This window comes from Pseudopodoces humilis, chromosome 15 (genome assembly GCF_049639895.1).
Source record: "Pseudopodoces humilis isolate 2021_Gansu_Grassland_sample_001 chromosome 15, ASM4963989v1, whole genome shotgun sequence".
Taxonomy (NCBI): Eukaryota; Metazoa; Chordata; class Aves; order Passeriformes; family Paridae; genus Pseudopodoces; species Pseudopodoces humilis.
Window position 1 is genome coordinate 8679447 of NC_142214.1, and position 17122 is coordinate 8696568.

Consider the following 17122-nt stretch of genomic DNA (forward strand, 5'->3'; position numbering starts at 1 on the left):
ATTTCTTTTTCTGTGGGTCTGACACCTCATCCTGCCCAGGTGGGACAGGGACAGACTGGGGAAACAGAACCCTTAAAGCAGCTGTACCTGCCAGCCCAGGGTTTCTTCCCCCAAACCCTTGCCACCTCACCAAGACTTATTTTATGTTTATGGGCCATTAAAAACAGAGGGCTTTTATCAGAAGTCCCAGCATTTAACTGCCATATTTAATCCTCTAAACAAATGTATTTTAGAACAGTTTTCTTGTTGTGGCATTTAAAAGAGCTAATGTGTGCAAGTATCAGTGTTAGACCAAGATATTACCTGAACCTTTTATCGAGTTTTACTATTCAATACCAAAATTATTGCATGTGCTTAAAAGCATTCTGCTTTAGGGCAAACAGATCAGTATTAACACAAATGCATTAAGTCTAATTGTCATTATTATGGCTGAATACAATTCCAAAAATGTATACAAAAAATTTAACAGCTCTAGTAAGCAATATCTGCCTTTTAAAAAAAAATAATCATTAAAAGCACATTTACCACAAAATTAAATTAGCTTTTCCTTTTTTTAATGAATGTATGTGTTCAAATTAATGTTTTGTCTTCATCTGCAATTTACACAGCACTCAGATGAAGAGTGCCAAGTTTCAGAACACTAGAAACATTAGACATCTAAATGTTGTGAATAGCTCCATTGTTTTCAGCTCCCACAAGATAGATTACTAGGAGCCACCTCTTCCTCCTCATTGACAAACATTTGCATACAATATTTTGATAGCAAAAAGAAAAATTGAACAAAACAGCCCAAAGCCTGCCATGCAGGGCATGCTGTGAGGTCGCCAGCACTGCTGGAGTGGCAGGGTAAGAGAACTCCTGAATCACTGAACCCAAGAAGAGTCAGGCTGCTGACTTAATCGAGGACAGGATTTCAACCTACAACACTTTCTTCTGTAATTTGAGGGATGCTTTGATTAACTACAAATAATTAGCTCCTTTTAAAATGGCATAATCTTCTTTATGCACGCAGCACATTCTAAAAATGGATTAGCATGGGGTGTAATGCTGGAGCATCTCTGGCATTAGAGGATTACAGGACATCAATCTGAGCCCATGGCTAATTGGGATGGCTGTGTCCCCTCAGCCAAATCCACTTGTTCTGGCTCTGTGTGCAGCAGGACCTGCAGGGGGTGTGGGGGGAACGTGCCTGCCCACCACAGCTGCAAATTGCAGCTTTTGTTGCAGCTCAGGCTTTCTGCAGTGCTGTTTTTTGGAAAGCCAGGCACAAGGGCATTTGACTGGACATCGCTGTTCAATAACCCCGGAGTCACAACTGCAGATGTCTACATTAACACGAGGTCAGAGAGAGGAGCAGATGGTTAGGAAGCTCTTACTGTGAAGGCCCTGATGATTTCCAAAGGTAAAACAGCAAGTAGCTTTTATGTATAAATGATGGTCGCCATATGGCGAGTATGATTGAAATTTTAAACAAAAAAATGAAATTATTACAGTTAGACCGAACAGAACCAAAAGCAATTAAAAGTACAGTTAAGTTTTACAATAAAGATCAGAAGCAGTTTTACATCAACATTAGTGATCCCAAAAATGGGAGCAGGGTACACTGAAGAGTGATGTTTCTAAGTGCTAGGCTTAAACCTCATTAAAACCCAGCTTGCTCCTCTAAAGAAAAACCCAACGACGAGGCTGGCACTTCCAGGCACCAAAATCAATAAACATACAATCAATAGAAAAATCATATTTCATTGGTGTTAATTTATTAATTAATCTATTAATTTATTGATTGTGATTACGGGCCATGATTAAAGCCTGATTACAGGCTGTGAATAGGTACTTTTTAAAATACATAAACATTCTACAAATATAAATAACCAATGACGTGCATTTCTCCAGAGCACCTATATGTGCATAAAAAGGCACAAAATTACCAGGTGTTCCTAAAAATATAAAAATAATACCTGCTGGTTTTCAGTAAATTTTCCTGGGCACATCATCACTAGCATTTTTGCTAGAACTGAGAGCTCCTGGTCACAGAAATAAAGACCCCTGGAAGCCTGAGGCTGCCCCATGCCCAGAGGACCCTGCCAGGCAGCCAGGAGCAGGGAGGGCTCCTGCCAGCCCCCCTCTGCACCACTTCAGCACAGGGACAAACACTGCTCAGTGGGGTGGAGTTAAGCACGTATTTGACTTCAGGCAGTAAAATCAAAATAGCCACCTGTGGATCATTAGATTATCTGCTGCCTCTTAACATAATAAGCAGTTAGATTACATGGCATCCCTCAGTTCATTAAATTAAGCTCACTCAGCAGTGTGCAGTCTGTCTCTCAGAAATCTGGTGGTTTACTGAATCCAGTCAGCCATTCTTCACTTTGTCACAGGCCTGTGGTGAAAAAAACCACCTCTAATCCTGATTTGCCAAAGTCAGTCTCAAATTTGCATAGATTTTAGGGTGGCTGGATGTTACACGAGACAGTCATCAAAAAACAAGAGCTAAACAGAACTGGGCAGAGGATTGTCAACAAATCATCTTCAGCAGGTCTAGGCTGAGGTGCAAGTGAACCTTGTGCATGTGGTACAGAGCTTTTGCAGAAAAAATTTGGCCTTGGGCTTTCAGGTTCTATAGAAAGTGAAATGAACCTCAACAGATGTGTATTAAATCCAGGGGAAAGTATGTTTGCATGCAGGCACACACACAGCACCCAGCCTTGCTTCTCCTCCTTGTTTTGTCCCTATGCCAACTTTCCAAAAACCAAACCCTGGTTCACGTGGATACACTGCCTCATGATAATATGGGATTTTGAGGAAACTCTACAAAGTTCCATTAGGCTGTTCATTAAAGAATGAAAGATGGTCCCACTCCATGAAACACCAGCCCAGAGAGGCTCTCTGGTATGGTTCCAGGCCCCTTCCCAAAACATAATTCCACTAATCCCATACTCTGGAGTGGGGTCTCCAGGCAGTGCTGATGGAGCACTGCAACCCTTGATGGGCAATGTGCTTTTTCTCTCCCAGTACCAGAGCAGATGACCCACTCACTACCCCCATCCTGCACTGCCTGGGAGAGTCTGGCTGGGTGAGATCGATGCCACAAGTATTTAGGGAGGCTCCAGTACCTGTGTTTGACTCTGGCAGCAGGGAAGCTTCATGTGCCTCCAAAATGCCTCCTCCCGCAGATCTGCAGGGCACAGGAACTGAATTTGTTGTCTTGCTATGTGGAGTGGGACTGGAGGAGCCAAAATATGTTTTATTAATTCTTTCATTTTTTTGAATGTAAGTGCATAAGTGGTTTCAGCCTCCAGACATTTCTTAGACACTGTTAACTTTTACACACTCTTTCAGGGATCATAAAGTTAACTGCTTCCTTCTTTCCCCATGATGCATGGGGATAATGAGAGACCAGGAGCACTCAGAGGGCAAGCATCTAGCAACAAACCACAGTCAGGCCCAGGGATGCTTGAAGATCTTGCTGGTTTCATTTTAGTCCATGCTCCATCCATAGGAGAGGCTATTCCCACAAAAATGCAGGTATTTTGGGATAAACGTTTTGCAGCAGCTTAGGACTGGAGGAGAACATTAGGAAGAGAAGTGTGTACATCTCTGGGGTGCGACAGATGGGGCACACTCAGTGTTACTAAATCCCATCCATTCCTTTCCTTTCAAACAAGCCACAGTGAGTCACTGTCACACCGTGCCTTCCCATCGGTGTTAAAAACCTCCCTGCAGTAACGCTGGCTGCAGCCACACACCCTTCCCTCCATGGGAGCACTGCATGGCAGGAGTGAGCAGACAAACTGTAAATCTGCTTTCCTCCCAGGCAGCAATCCATTGTCCCTTGCTGCAAAGCCACTGTGGTAACCCAGAATGACACCTGAAGTGCTGGGAACGTGCCTGGGACAAGTCACCACCACTCAGGCTGCTAATACTGCTCCTGAACAGTTTCTATTCTCTTTCCCAAATTACCTCATTTAAAAGACAATGTATTAATCACAGGTTTCCCCACCAGTCCAGACAGAAAGCCCCCCAGCCATTCCATAGTTCCCAAATTGTCAATTACTAGTCCATGCTTTTGTGAAGACCATGGGTTTCCTCACCACCAGGTAGACGTGATGGTGAAAGGCACAGGATGCTCCCTAGAACAGGCTCAATTCTGCATGGGATTGACCAGACCTGAGCCACCACACCTGCTAATTAATTGTTCTCTCACCACTGAGGGAAGACATCCACATCAGAGCTCAGCTCCAAGGTGCTGCTGTCCTTATCCCTCCATACCGATTTATAAACAGCAGAGATGAGCTCTAAAGAAAACGTGCCATGAGGATCTTACACTTTTAATTATTTTATCACAGCCTTCATGTACCCTTTTTTGGATATTATTACCCTGGAGAGTGTGCTAACAACCTTAAGTTGCTGACTAATTAAGTTTTGGTATACTCCAAAGCTGGTTTTGCACACTAATTAAATTTACAGGCAGTTAGATTTGACGGGTACTATGGTATCTGCCAACGTGCCTTCATAATCAGTTAGATTATTAATTCTGAGGCAGCAGCCCATTCCCAGGTGTGCAGGGAAGCACTGTGGCACTGCAGCTGCCCCAGGAGAGCAGCAGTCAGTGATCCTGTGCTGCAGCAGTGAGGGATGCATGGGTGCTCCCTCCCTAGGAGAAGGCAGAGCTGCAGCAGGGACACCTCCTGCCCCCACACTGCTGGGGAGGCACTGAAATTCTACAAATATAAATACCCAATGACCCTTGAGAGGCAGCAGAGGGGCAGCTGAACAGACACCTCTGCTCACCCCTCCTGCAGCCCCAACAGCAGCAAACACTCCCAGAGGCACACCTGCCTTGGGGTGCAGACAGCCTCCCTCACCCCCAGCTCTGCAGACCTGCACCTCAGGGTCATTTCAAAAGGCCAGGGCTCCATCAGATTCCTGTCCCCAAATCCCCCTCCAGAGCACCGGGCAGGAGGCACAGCCCACGCTGTCGGAGCCTCCACTGCCACGCTGCTGTTGGCAGTCCCAACAGCCAGAAAAATCCCCCAAACCCACTCGGTGCTATCACACCTCGGGCCTTCCGCAGACAAAACACTCATTTAGCAATCTATATGATCTGTGATGTCAAATGCCTCTCTGATAATTCCCTCGGGACAGATGCTCTTGCTATTTCATCTGTTAAATATTTCCAGAACCCAAAAAGTCCTCAGGGAGAAAAGCAGTTATTTTGACTAACTGCTCCTCCTCCTCAACTAGTTACTGTGTGAGCTTCCTCCCACTCAAACACCAGGAGTTGATTAAGACATATGGATTACCTCAACACTACCAAAAATTTCAGTTTAGAAAGTGAAATATTGACATTCTTAATATCACGTTTCACTTTCTCTTGGGAGCCCTTCCTCACATTGACACTGATCCCTGTTGAAACACAGCATCATCGCACAGACTGCAATCCAAGAGCCAGGCAGATGGCTTTTTCTACATGGATTTTGGCTGAAGTTGCTGATGGAGTCAACCTATTACAGTTTCTTAATTCTACTTAGAAAACTACTTGCAAGCAACTCTTACTTATGGAAATCTTTGGGACCTGAAAAGAATTATTCAGTTCCACATTAAATTTAGAATTTTGCCTTTCGGTCTTCGTCCTTGTTTAAAAAATTATTTTGTAGTGTGTTTGGCCTCTTTTCAAAATAACATTGAAACAAAGCACACAAAGAAAAGCCATAAAGGAAAATTCTGCACTTGGAAATCCCGTAGTTGGAAATCCTTTAGTAGTACGAGTCTTTAAAGTAAAACTGTATTTCCCATTTGTAAAACCTTTGAAAGATTTACATTGTTCTAACTAAAAGAAAGGTGAGGTTTTGTTTTAAACTATAAATGAAACTAAATATAAAGTGTGTGAAGCTTCCTATTATTCAAGTCCTGAGTTTGGACTGGCCTTGCTGGGACCCCACAAGCTCCCATAAAGCAGAATCACCAGCATCCCCCATTCACTCTTGTTGGCATCTCATTTCCTGAGTTTCTGTTGAAGACTGATGGCCTTAAGCTGCAGTGATGTATTTAACCAAGTCAAGAAGAAAATCAGAGTGAACCTCACTGACCTTTCATATCTATAAGTACTGGGCAGATGTATCTAAGTTAACCAAGTGTGAACTCATGTGAAGTATTTCAAGATAAAATCATAAACTCTCTGACTTTTCTTTTTAATCAAACCTGTGTGAAGAAACCTTTATTTATTTTATACAAATACATAAAACCCTCAAATAATAAACACCTCTTTTTAATAACTAGAGTGATAGAGAGCAAAAGGATCAAGTCCAGGAGATAACTTTATTTCAACATAGTAGCAGTCACTGCTACAGTCCCCTGCACCCAGGAGAACCAACTCATCCCACAGCCAAAGCTTTTTTACAGCTCTACCCCAACAAGGAGAGCTGTAGCCCCCAGAACTGCTCGTAGCTGACATTTCTAGTGCTCTGAGCCACCATTTCTGAGGCAGTCACACATGAAAGAGGCAAAAGTGATTGCGAGGCTTTATGTTTTGATGCCAGCCATTGGTTTGGAGTCAGTGAACCAAGAGAAATTCACATTGAAATGTACTGAAACAAACAAACTAGAAACAAGCCCGAGGCAAAGAAAAGAGGCTTTTATATATTAATTATACTTTGATTTTGGTTTCTGCCTCGAATAGCAGCTATACAGTGAAATCCAGCAAGCACTCAGGTATTGCAGAAATGTGCAAGTCAGTCAAATGACCTTCCAGCATCACGCTCAGACCCTTCAAACACGAGGAAAGCTTGCTCGAGGCAAAGAACCAGCGCTCATTCTTTCTTTGCTGATGCAAATCCCTTTTACCTTGAGAGCAGTCCCTCATCCTCGGCAGAGCTGCCCCCGGGAGGGAGTGAGGAGCCCTCTGCTCGCAGGTGCTGCTGCCCCCCTGCCCGGGCTGTGCCCGGCTCCCAGCACAGGACAGCGATCACACAGGGCTGGCAGCGTGTCCCCCACAGCACAGCGAGCCTCTGAAGGGCAGGGCACGAACACACGGCACACCAGAGCTGCCAGCTCAAACTTCAGGAGCTCAGCCTTGCTTTGAGACGAGTTGAAAGCGACGGAGAGCAAAGCCCAGCAAAGCTGCGCTCCAGCAGGGCTTTGCTTTGCGATTCACCACGCTGCCGTGCGACCGGCACCAGGCTGACAGCAGCACAACCCAGACAGCCTCTTTAGCTACATTACAATGACCCTGTGCATTTTTAATTGGAATCTGCCCTTTATCTGTGTTTGCTGACAGCCCGAGGGGGGCATACAATGATGCTCATGAGGACAGGTGGGGATTCCAGAGCATCTTAAGCTCTGCAGGCACTACAGCGTCTTTCAGCTGGAGGAATTGTGCCCTGATGCCCCCTGCAGCCAACAAGCACGGCATAAAGGTTTTGCCTTGAACACACTGAGCCAAGTCCCTGCTTCTGCAGAGAAAAAAATAAATAAATTAATTTTAAAAATTTAAAAAAAAAAGTTAAAGATGGTCTGAATGGAAGCTGTAAAGTGTAAAGTCAGGCAAAATTCAGTTGCTTTCCCAGCCCTATTTTGTATTTAGACAAGAGATTCCTCTTCTCAACTGCTTGACATTTTCCCTTCTAATCTCCTCAGTATCTCTTTGCTCTTCATTGAGTAAGTCCCCTCCCCAGTCCACAGAGAGCCCAGCTTTTTTCCTCTACCTCTCACCTGTGCAGAATTTGGATGAAGTACTTACTTTACAAGTCCCATTGGGGTCCAATTCACAGGAGTTCCAACTTCTACTTATTTTCTTTGTTCTGCAGTTCCCCACAAGGAGAAGGAAAAAGAAAAAAAAAGAGTACTCACCCCAGGCTCAGGGCTAGGGGGGAGCTGTTTGTTCACCTTTGTTGGCACTGGGCTCAGACAAAGCTCATGTGTCCCCAGAAGCAAGGTGCCCTCTTCTCCCAAGGCATCATGAGGACACAGCCCAAGATTCCAAGCCAGGCTGTGAGGAACAGCACATTGAATGAACAACCCACTCTCCACAAGTGCAGCAGCACTCCTCTATCCAGTTTCCAAGTCCTGGTAAACCCACTGTCTTTGCAAAATTTTCACTTTCTTCTCCTCTTCCTTCCTTGCCCCACCCATGAAGCAAGCATACCTTTGCAAAGAGCCTCAGCTCCATTCTTTTATATCATTTATAAACTGCCTGGTTTTTTGCTATGTCTTGGTTAACCTTTTCAGTGAAGGTTGCAATGAAGTTAATCTGCACCCCCCAAACTCAGTGTGTGTGTGCAGAAGCCCAGGAAATCCTATTTCCTCAGCAAGAGCTTAGAGCAGAGAGACCCAGGCTGTAAATGAGCCAGGTGCAGCTCCAGGTGTGCACAGGTCCTGCAAAGCTCTTATATTCCACTTGTTACGGTGTCAGCCTTTCAACATACACCACATGTACCAGGATGTAACACTCCATACTTAGTTGGGCTTTTCCCTCCAGTTAGTACTGCAGTTAAAAAGAAAACCACCCCATTCAAACTTCTAATTCTGAACAGAGGTATCACTGACTCTTTAGAAGAAGTTACTATACTGTTTTGGTTTTTGTTTTTTGTATTAGTTACTCCAGAATGGAACATCTCACATATTAGCATTCTCCAGCACAGAGAAGCTACCAAAGCTTAACAAAACCCCGTATCTTATGGTATTTTCATATTGTTTGAAGGTTTATAAGACAGATCAGCAAAAGAGAAGACCTGCTAATTTAAGACCTTCCATCCTGGGTAATCCTTCTTGCACAGAGAAACCCAAGACCTTTGCTGTCTCTCAAGAGAAAAAGGATTTCCTCTTGTTAACAGTAAGCCACAGCAATCAGTAAATAAATCTCAGTGTGTTATAGAAGCAGGGCTCACTTTCTAGGCTACCCATCCCATCACAGGATAGGGGAGAGGGGGCACGTGTGGATTCAGGGCTTCCAGGCGAGCCTGTGCTTCCTGCTCTCACAGGAGAGCCTCAGCCCCAGAAGCAAAGAAATGGGGAACAGCACCAGAAGCAAAGAAACGAAGAGAAACTTCATTTAGGTGCTGGAATTTTAAGTAAAGCTCCCTAAACTCCCCAAGGCACAGTTGTTTCCATCAAAGGAAGCCAGTGAGCATGACTGATAAGTTTGATTTTCAGTGGTGCTTAGGTTCTGCAGCTCTCATCAATTGCAGAGCAAGTCATAGGTACTCAAGGCCACTTTTTTTAAAGGGTCAGTATTTCAAAATGTATTGCAGTCAACAAAAATTGGGACCTACAGTTCTTTGAAAGGTAGGAAGGCCTTCAGCACTTCTCAGAAGTCACACTGTGAATTTTTTTCTCCTTTTCCCCTTAATGTTTTGCCTTCTGGTTCAGAAAAGATGACAGGAAGACTGAAGACCCTCATTTCATTACAGAAATTAAAGAGAAGATACAACCAAGTATGTCCTTGGAGAGAAACCCAAATAGTGCAGGGAGGATCCAAAAAATGTACAAAACACAGGAGAAATACAAAGTCTCTCTGGAATGTCTTTGCTTCTGTTTCCCACAGGTCAGGGGAACTCACACCATCATTTTGAAACCCAAATTTATCCCCTCTTTCAAGAATCATTTTAGTTAGCAGTGATCTCTGTATTCGTACTGCTAGAGGAATCTCACAATAGTCTTCTCTCTGTTAGTACTGCAGAAATTAAATAGCAAAACTGCATGATCCACTAAGAGTTTTTTTTAGTGTATTTGTTTACAAAATGAGAATTACTTTTCTAATTAGGTAGCTCTTAACTAATATGCAGAGAAATCACAGCAGCATATGAAGCTTTGCTATCAGCACAATCTTATTAAAGGAGAGCTTAAGATTTTAACAAAAATAACAAACTAATCATGATAATGTGCTTTTAGATCATCAAATGCAGAAGTCAAGAGGGAGCTTTTAAAAAAATTCTTTGAATTAACGTATTTTCTCTGATGATGTCAGAGTTTTAACACACGTTCAGTAAAAGAAAAGCTTCTTCAAATGCTTCTGGCATTATTCTATACATGAAAATCTATGAGGTACACTATATTAAGTTAAAATTAGATTATGCATAGTCATTCTTTCACTGTTACACAGGGAAAATAACTGCTCTAGAATTCAGCAGCTTTCAGAAAGTCTTTAACCCTTTCTGAGCCAGCACAGCAGAGTTGAGTGCAGCAGAGCAGAGACCCCATCAAGTCCAAGGAGAACTCAAGTGCTTTACCATAGTTCTGTAACCCCCTGCAGAAGACATTTTCTCATTCAGTATCCCAATGCAGTGCACCACCAGAGAATTTAACTCTGACATTTTAAAACCAGTTGAATTAAACACAGGTGTGGGCTTTTGACCCTTTTTTTCCTGGTTTAGAGATGCAGCTTGAAGGACTGTTGTCAGCATGGAGGAACATAAGTGTCGTGGTTTTAAACCAATAACTAAGAAAATTACTTATTTCTTGCTGTGAGATATGGATTAGAACAAGAGCAAAACAGGCATAAAACTTAAAAGGGAAAAAAAAAGAAAGTTTATTGACAAACTACAATAAGAACACCAGAATAAACTTCCAGAAAAACCTTTTCATCCCCTGTCTACCCACTATTCCCTTGTTCACATGACAAAAGAGACAAAACCTTTGGAACTTTGATGGTTAAAACAGTCCCAATTCTTGCTACAGTCCTTTCACCAGTCTTTATAGAGAAACAGAAGTTTCTTCCTGTTAATTTATGGAGTTTCTCACAAGAAAAACTATTTTTCTTATAGTTTTCCATTGCTCTAATGTTAGCTGCCCAGAGCTGCTGTTATTAGAGCCCACTCCTCCCATTTTCACATCACTCTTAAGTGTGTATGGGCCATGAGTCTAGGGATGGGATTTTTAAGGATAAGTTATTCAAAGGCAAAAAAGTCTTCTTCATCTGTTTCCGTGAGCTTCACCAGAAAACAGTTTTCTCATTGCCTCTCAAGGCTTCAAATCTTCCAGCACTTCACTGTACCATAATTACTCTACTTTTTACTCAAAATTGACACTTTGAACACTCTATTCCTCCCTATATACTGTCATGAATTAAAGGAGCGTTTTCAAGACCTTATTGTCCATTTCCATAGTTTTAACAGAAAGATATTTCAGCTTAATTAAAGCATCTTCTTAATTCTCTACCTTTTCTTTTCTTTCCTGTCACTAGTAGTTTATAAAGTCTCTTTTCATGTTGATCACTCTCTTTTCTCTGTCTGGATAAAAAGATTAATCCGCAAGTCTCATCTGGGAAATGAAAGAGTTAAAATCTTGCCCAGGCTGTTGTAGGTAGTTCTGTGGCCTCGGCCAGTGCAGGAGCTGGAGCTGTCTGCGATGGAAAGTTCCTCATGGCTGCTCTGAAGAGTGTAGGCGCCGCGCCCAGCCCGCTGCAGGCCCAGAGCCCTCTCTCCTTCTTCACTCAGCAGTCTCCAGTGAATCCAGCCACAGCAAAAAACCTGCAGCCGAGCCAGAGATCGGCTCGGCCCGGCCCGGCCGGAGCCCGGAGAAAACCCCCTCCACAGGGCCCGCATCCCCCGGCCGGGAGACGCTGGGCCCAGCCCAGTCCCCGCCCGGCCGCATGGCCTGGGCAGGGAGCGGGAAGCCTGGAGCTCTGCCGCCCTTCCCAGCCAGGAAACAAAGAGAGCCAAGAGAGCTCTGGTTTTACACTTTAAGGTAGGGTTCACAAGTTGATCCCACTTTTCAATGGCCTAAACTGCTGTCAATTCTCAGCAATGACCGATAATTGGTCAGGAGAAAAGACGCCAGGCAGATCCCAGCAACTTAAACTTTCTTAAAGGTAAAGTAACTCCATGACAATAAGGGACCAAGGAAAAGCATCAGTGATGCTTTTGCAATAGCACTTGGGAGGAGCAATCTGACTGTGCCATCAAAGACTATGGAAGAAAGCAGCCATAATTTACAGTCTCACCCAGAGACTTCATTAAGTCTTCTTGACTTAGGAGTCCTTTAATATCTGTAGGAGGCTGCCACATTTTATTTTGCTAGCTAGCAACACAAACTACATGGACTTGAAATCAAACTGTGAAGCTGAAAGCAAAGACAGACTAGATGACTAAACAGAGGAAGAAAATTTATAACAGAAATTAGGAGAAAATTATTTTTCTGTGATTCCTGAAAGCATGAACCGGAATTTCTCACGTCTTATTAAAAATCCTCTGCTCCCATGGTGATTTTATTCCATTTAGTTCACATGTAACTGCTTGAAGAAGGTACTAGAACCTGGTTTCTAGAAGACTGTTTTGCAGTCTCAGTATCCAAGAGTGTCCTGAGGAATATATCTGGCAAAAAAGCTGTTACTGGCCTTCCCTGGTTCTTCACAGCCAGTGATGACAGGAAACAATGGATATTTCAAGTCTTATTCCTCCTAAAAATGCAGACTTAACAGCATTTTTGGCAGAGGCATTCTTCACAAGCTCATGTTCGAGCACAGTGAATTGGTTTGAAACAAAACCAATTTTTTCTTAGCTATTTATGAGTATTCCCACTTTTGCTTTTTATGGCCAGATGTACACACTGCTGCCATTTCAGCAACATCCAACCACAGTGCTCCAAAAACTAAAACATAAATACTCATTACACAGCACTGGGTTCTTCCATCACAACAAACTGCTCTTCTCCAAGAGATATCTCTAAATATACCTTTTATATATATATTTGCTGCTGCAAACTGAACAGGCCAGAACTGAGATGGCCACTAAGATACGGCCAGGCAATTCCATGTATTTTCCTGCAGAACAAAGTTAGTTTGTGCATTCAGTCAGGCAAGCACTGTCTAACTCACAGGGGAAGAATTACCAAGCAATCTTGACCCACAGTGTAGCTCTTAGCCACTCAAATCATTACAAGTCCATTAAAAGTTAATCACAAATAATACCAGTAATATAGTTTTGCTTTTGATTTTATTTTTTTTTAATAGCCCTGCCAGGAATTGCAGTATTTCTGCTCTTCTGTACAAAGTGATCCCAATGTCTATAAGTAATCTTAATTAATCTTCTGAGAGATTAATATTTTATCATTATCACTGTGTTCAAAGACCACTTCAGGACAGGCTATAGCCCTCCAATTAGCACTATTAAAGTATTGCTCGTCCTTCATACAGCTGAAGCACCCAAGAGCTCCATCAAATACAGAAGAGACAATGTCAATACATGGGAACTTGGTTTAAATGAGTCAACAATTCTGGCCACAGAGGTTATTTTATCCCCACATGTACTTGACAAAAGATAGCTGCCTACTGATACAGTCAAGTTCTGTTTTACAATTTCGTTTAGGTTTCAAGTTGTGAAGGCAGTTGCACAGACAATGCTCAGCTGGAGACCACCACAGCTTTGTTTCTTCATATCATATCTAATTGGAAGGTTTCCAAGGATAATTGTTGTTGAGAAATGTATTGATTTGCTGCTGAGAATCTTAAAGATGTTTGAGGAACTGCAATTCTCCTCAAAGGATTTGTCTTTGAAACAACAGTAGTTATGTATTACTTGTCTCTTGTGGACCACAAAACTGCAATTAAAATTTGGATTTTGTGTTTGGAAACAATCCTGTGGTATCCAAGTGGATTAGCATTAGAGGGTTTTCAAGTGGATGCACTGAAGGAATCTGCACAGCATGTCTGAATTCAGCCTGCACTAAACAATTTGTTGTCTGTTTAGTCAAACTACAGCCCAGGTGTCATTTTAGGGGAATTCCTCCTGCTACACCTCTTGACACGCTACCATATTGACATGCTTGACTTTTATTTTAATGAAGAGCCAGGTCCCTGCAGAATGCAATGCAGCATCATTTTCATCATGGTACTGGTAGAAAAGGCAAAGATTCTTCCTGGGGATTTACTCTGACACATTTATATTTTTCTCTCCAGTTATCCATTGCAATGCCTGAGGTGGAAGCAGGAGAGGGACCTGCCAGAGCCTTCCAGTGATACCTTGGTTTCCTCCATCTTGTGCTCTCACCTCAGCAACTTGTGGCACACATCAAATTACACTAACAGGAAAAAAACAGCTATAAAAGGCTTCACATTTACAGAATAAGCACAGGCATCAGTAGCCATTACTTAACTGGCAGCTGCTGTCCATTTGCACACACAGCAGCCGTCCAGAAGAGACCTTGCTGCTGCCACCTCGCCAGGACACTGAACGGGAGGTTCCCTGCTGCAAGTGCCAGCACAGCCAGGCACCATCATAAGAATTCTTGTCACAGGCTAAATAAGCAGCTCTGCTGCTTGATCCTGTGGGTTATGAGGTAATTAGCTGCTGAGTAACCAAAATCAACGGATGCTTTTGCAGAATCACACTAAATAAGCAGAAGCTTGGCACGCAGAAGGGAGAAACAATCACATTGCTGCACAGTAGTGTTTTCTAATTTCTAGTTTAATTCCACCAAACTCAGTAGCTTTACAGCAGGAAAGAAAACTCCACAGCCTAGGGTTACTAGTAAACCCTATCAAATTACCTTGAAATTTGAAAGGTAAAATGAGTACTGCTCTTCCTTTTTCAACATTCAATTAAAAACCCTTCTTGCTTTCAGAACTGCATACACTGCCACCTTTGAACAACATATGGAATTCCACTGCAATCAAACTCCTGAAATTTCCTTAGAAATCATTTCACTGGATAGCTTCCTGTCCTTGCAAACACCACTTCTCCCCATTCAACCCAAATCTATAAACCAGTAAATATTTTGCAGATTTCTCTTCCAAAGGTTACTCTTTTACACATATCCTTGCAAAATTCCTTCCTGTTGCTCCCTGTATGACATCTATCCCATGCTCCCATCTCTCCATACACCTCTAAGTTGCATTCCTACTTAGAACCTTAAACAGCCTACTCATCTTTAGATGACCTTGGAAACACGGAATCCCATTAGCCCAATGAGTATATTCCATTGTTCCTTCAAAGTTTTCAGGTTTAAATATTTGAGTTCCACAAAACAATCTGTTTCATTACAGTCTGCTCCCTCCAGTGCAAGCTGTGGAAACTATGCATGCTACCAAGGATTTAACCTAAGTTGAAAACATGACTTGAATGAATAGTAAATGAATAAAATTAATAGTACTCTGCCTCAGGGAGGATCAGCATCATTCAAAACACGTGCATGCAACTATTAAATTATTCTTTACAGATTCCATGTGTTCCTAATTTACCTGGTCCAGCCAGTATTTTTAAAATACAGCCTGCAAAACCAAACATGAACCCCAAAAGATCTACCAAAGTGGCTCTGTACCTGACACACACAGCAATGCAGAGACTAATCAAGCTGAGGTGGAACCATCCTATTGAACACCAGCACATAGTCCAATAACAGACATCCAATCTATGAGAAATGAAAAACAGAGCAAAGCAGCAACATAAATTACATCTGCTGAAAATGCAACAAAGTGCTTGCAGAGCATCAACAAGGGAAACATTAAATTCTTTCATCAGAAAGAATTTGTAACTGTTCATGACAAAGACATGCAAGCACTGATAGAAAAAGTACCTTTAAATAGAATGTAACTACATAGGAGACCAAACTCAGACTGTCTGGGAAAGAATGGTTATCCAAGGAAGCCAAATTCTTCCCCAGCCCAGTCTTAATGGCAAAAGTCTCTTAAACACAAAAGTCAATGTGCCTACCTAGGAATTTGCAGATGGGGTGAGGAAAGCATCTCACTGCTCACAGTCAAGTGCAGTAATTTTAAGACGGTCTCAGACCCTGCTCTGGCAAAGAAGAGACTGCCCAGAGTAGGGATGGAGTTCTCCATTCAGAGGACACGTGGGATGAGGAGCAGAGGGACAGGCCACCATTTGAAGCCATTACCTCCAAATTTGCCCCCAGCTTTGAAGTGAGGGGAAGCAGGGCTGTCCCCTCCCCAGGGCTGTGCAGCCCAGCAGCACAGGCAGTTTGTTTGGGAGGAGGCCACAGTGGCCCTGCTCACCCCCAGCACGGCCAGGACCTCCTCCAGGCTCTGCATTTACCACCTCCCCAGGTGGGCAGCTCCTTACTTGTTATCCATTAACATTTGTAGAAGGGACTCAGCTTAAGAAAAAGTCTTACTTTGAATTAACTGTTAACAAACTGCATACAGAAAGAACAGAGATAAAAAAATATATATATATTCCAAATAAAAATTGCACTCTGAATACATCTCCCCCTCTAGGCAATTATATTGGTAAATCAGCTACTGAAGAAATGAAGCAGTTATGCTAAGTCTATTATTGCAGCAGAATTTTTCCAGAAACAGTAAATTACTCTGAGTATTTATCATAATCTGTTATCTGCAGGAAAAAAAAGTGAAAATTAAATGAATTTATGGAAATGCATTTACCTAATAATATTTACCAAATGACACCATTCCCTCTGCTCCTTGTAGCAAACTCAGTCACAGAAGCTAAGGACAGGTTTGCCTTATTAACACAGCTCCCTGTCTGTGTATTTTAAGTACCTCAGAGCACAGTACCATCTGTGTGTATTCTACTAATGAGCTACTTCTTAGACTGAGGAAGGCTGGCCAGGCAGCCAACACCAATTACTCAGATGGAAACTGCCTAATTTTTAGGCAATTAATGAGCTCCTCTCTCACTTTACATAGACACTTCCTCTGGTTATTTCTCCTGGCATATTACACTGTATCCTACTCTAAAGAAAGTTTCTCAGGGAAAATAAAAGACAGGAACATGGAACATGACACAGCCCAGTCCAATTCCCTAGAGCAGAGCCCAAACCCCGTGTGTGGGACACAAGATTGAGAAGTAGCTGCTGAGGCCACCCCGAGCAGGGGCTGCATCCCAGCACAGCTGAGCCAGGGAACAGGACCTTGAAAAGGAGACAGCTCAGCCACCTCCCTTCCCCCAAAGTGTTTGGGACACTAAGATACCTTTAATCACATCTCAAAGGACAGACTGGAAGAGTCAGTACCATGCTTGCACAAGACCACTGGTGGTTTTGTTCCCTCTCACCTCCCAGCCATTTGGAAACACCTGAGTGCCACCAAATGCTGCACAGCTCCACAGCTGGGAATCACCACCCATGGATGCTGATGCTCAAGGATCCCTGAACACTTAGCAAGATGACTGACTGCTCCCATCTCTTCCCTTATCTGCTTGATATGATT

At 42.9% G+C, this 17122-nt stretch overlaps 1 protein-coding gene across 7 annotated transcripts in view; it reads right to left on the bottom strand.

The window, feature by feature from the left end:
* IL1RAPL2 (interleukin 1 receptor accessory protein like 2) overlaps positions 1–17122 on the bottom strand; it is a 373503-nt gene that overhangs the window by 331837 nt on the left and 24544 nt on the right. Inside the window, exon 2 of one of the 7 annotated variants that reach the window (XM_088062815.1) lies at positions 7849–7987. The exons of 5 other annotated variants lie outside the window; for them this stretch is intronic. The gene's annotated coding sequence lies outside the window, so the exon portion shown is untranslated. Of the gene's footprint in view, positions 1–1958; positions 2099–7848; positions 7988–17122 lie in introns of those variants that run through there. One more of the 7 variants, XM_088062817.1, reaches the window with a different exon arrangement.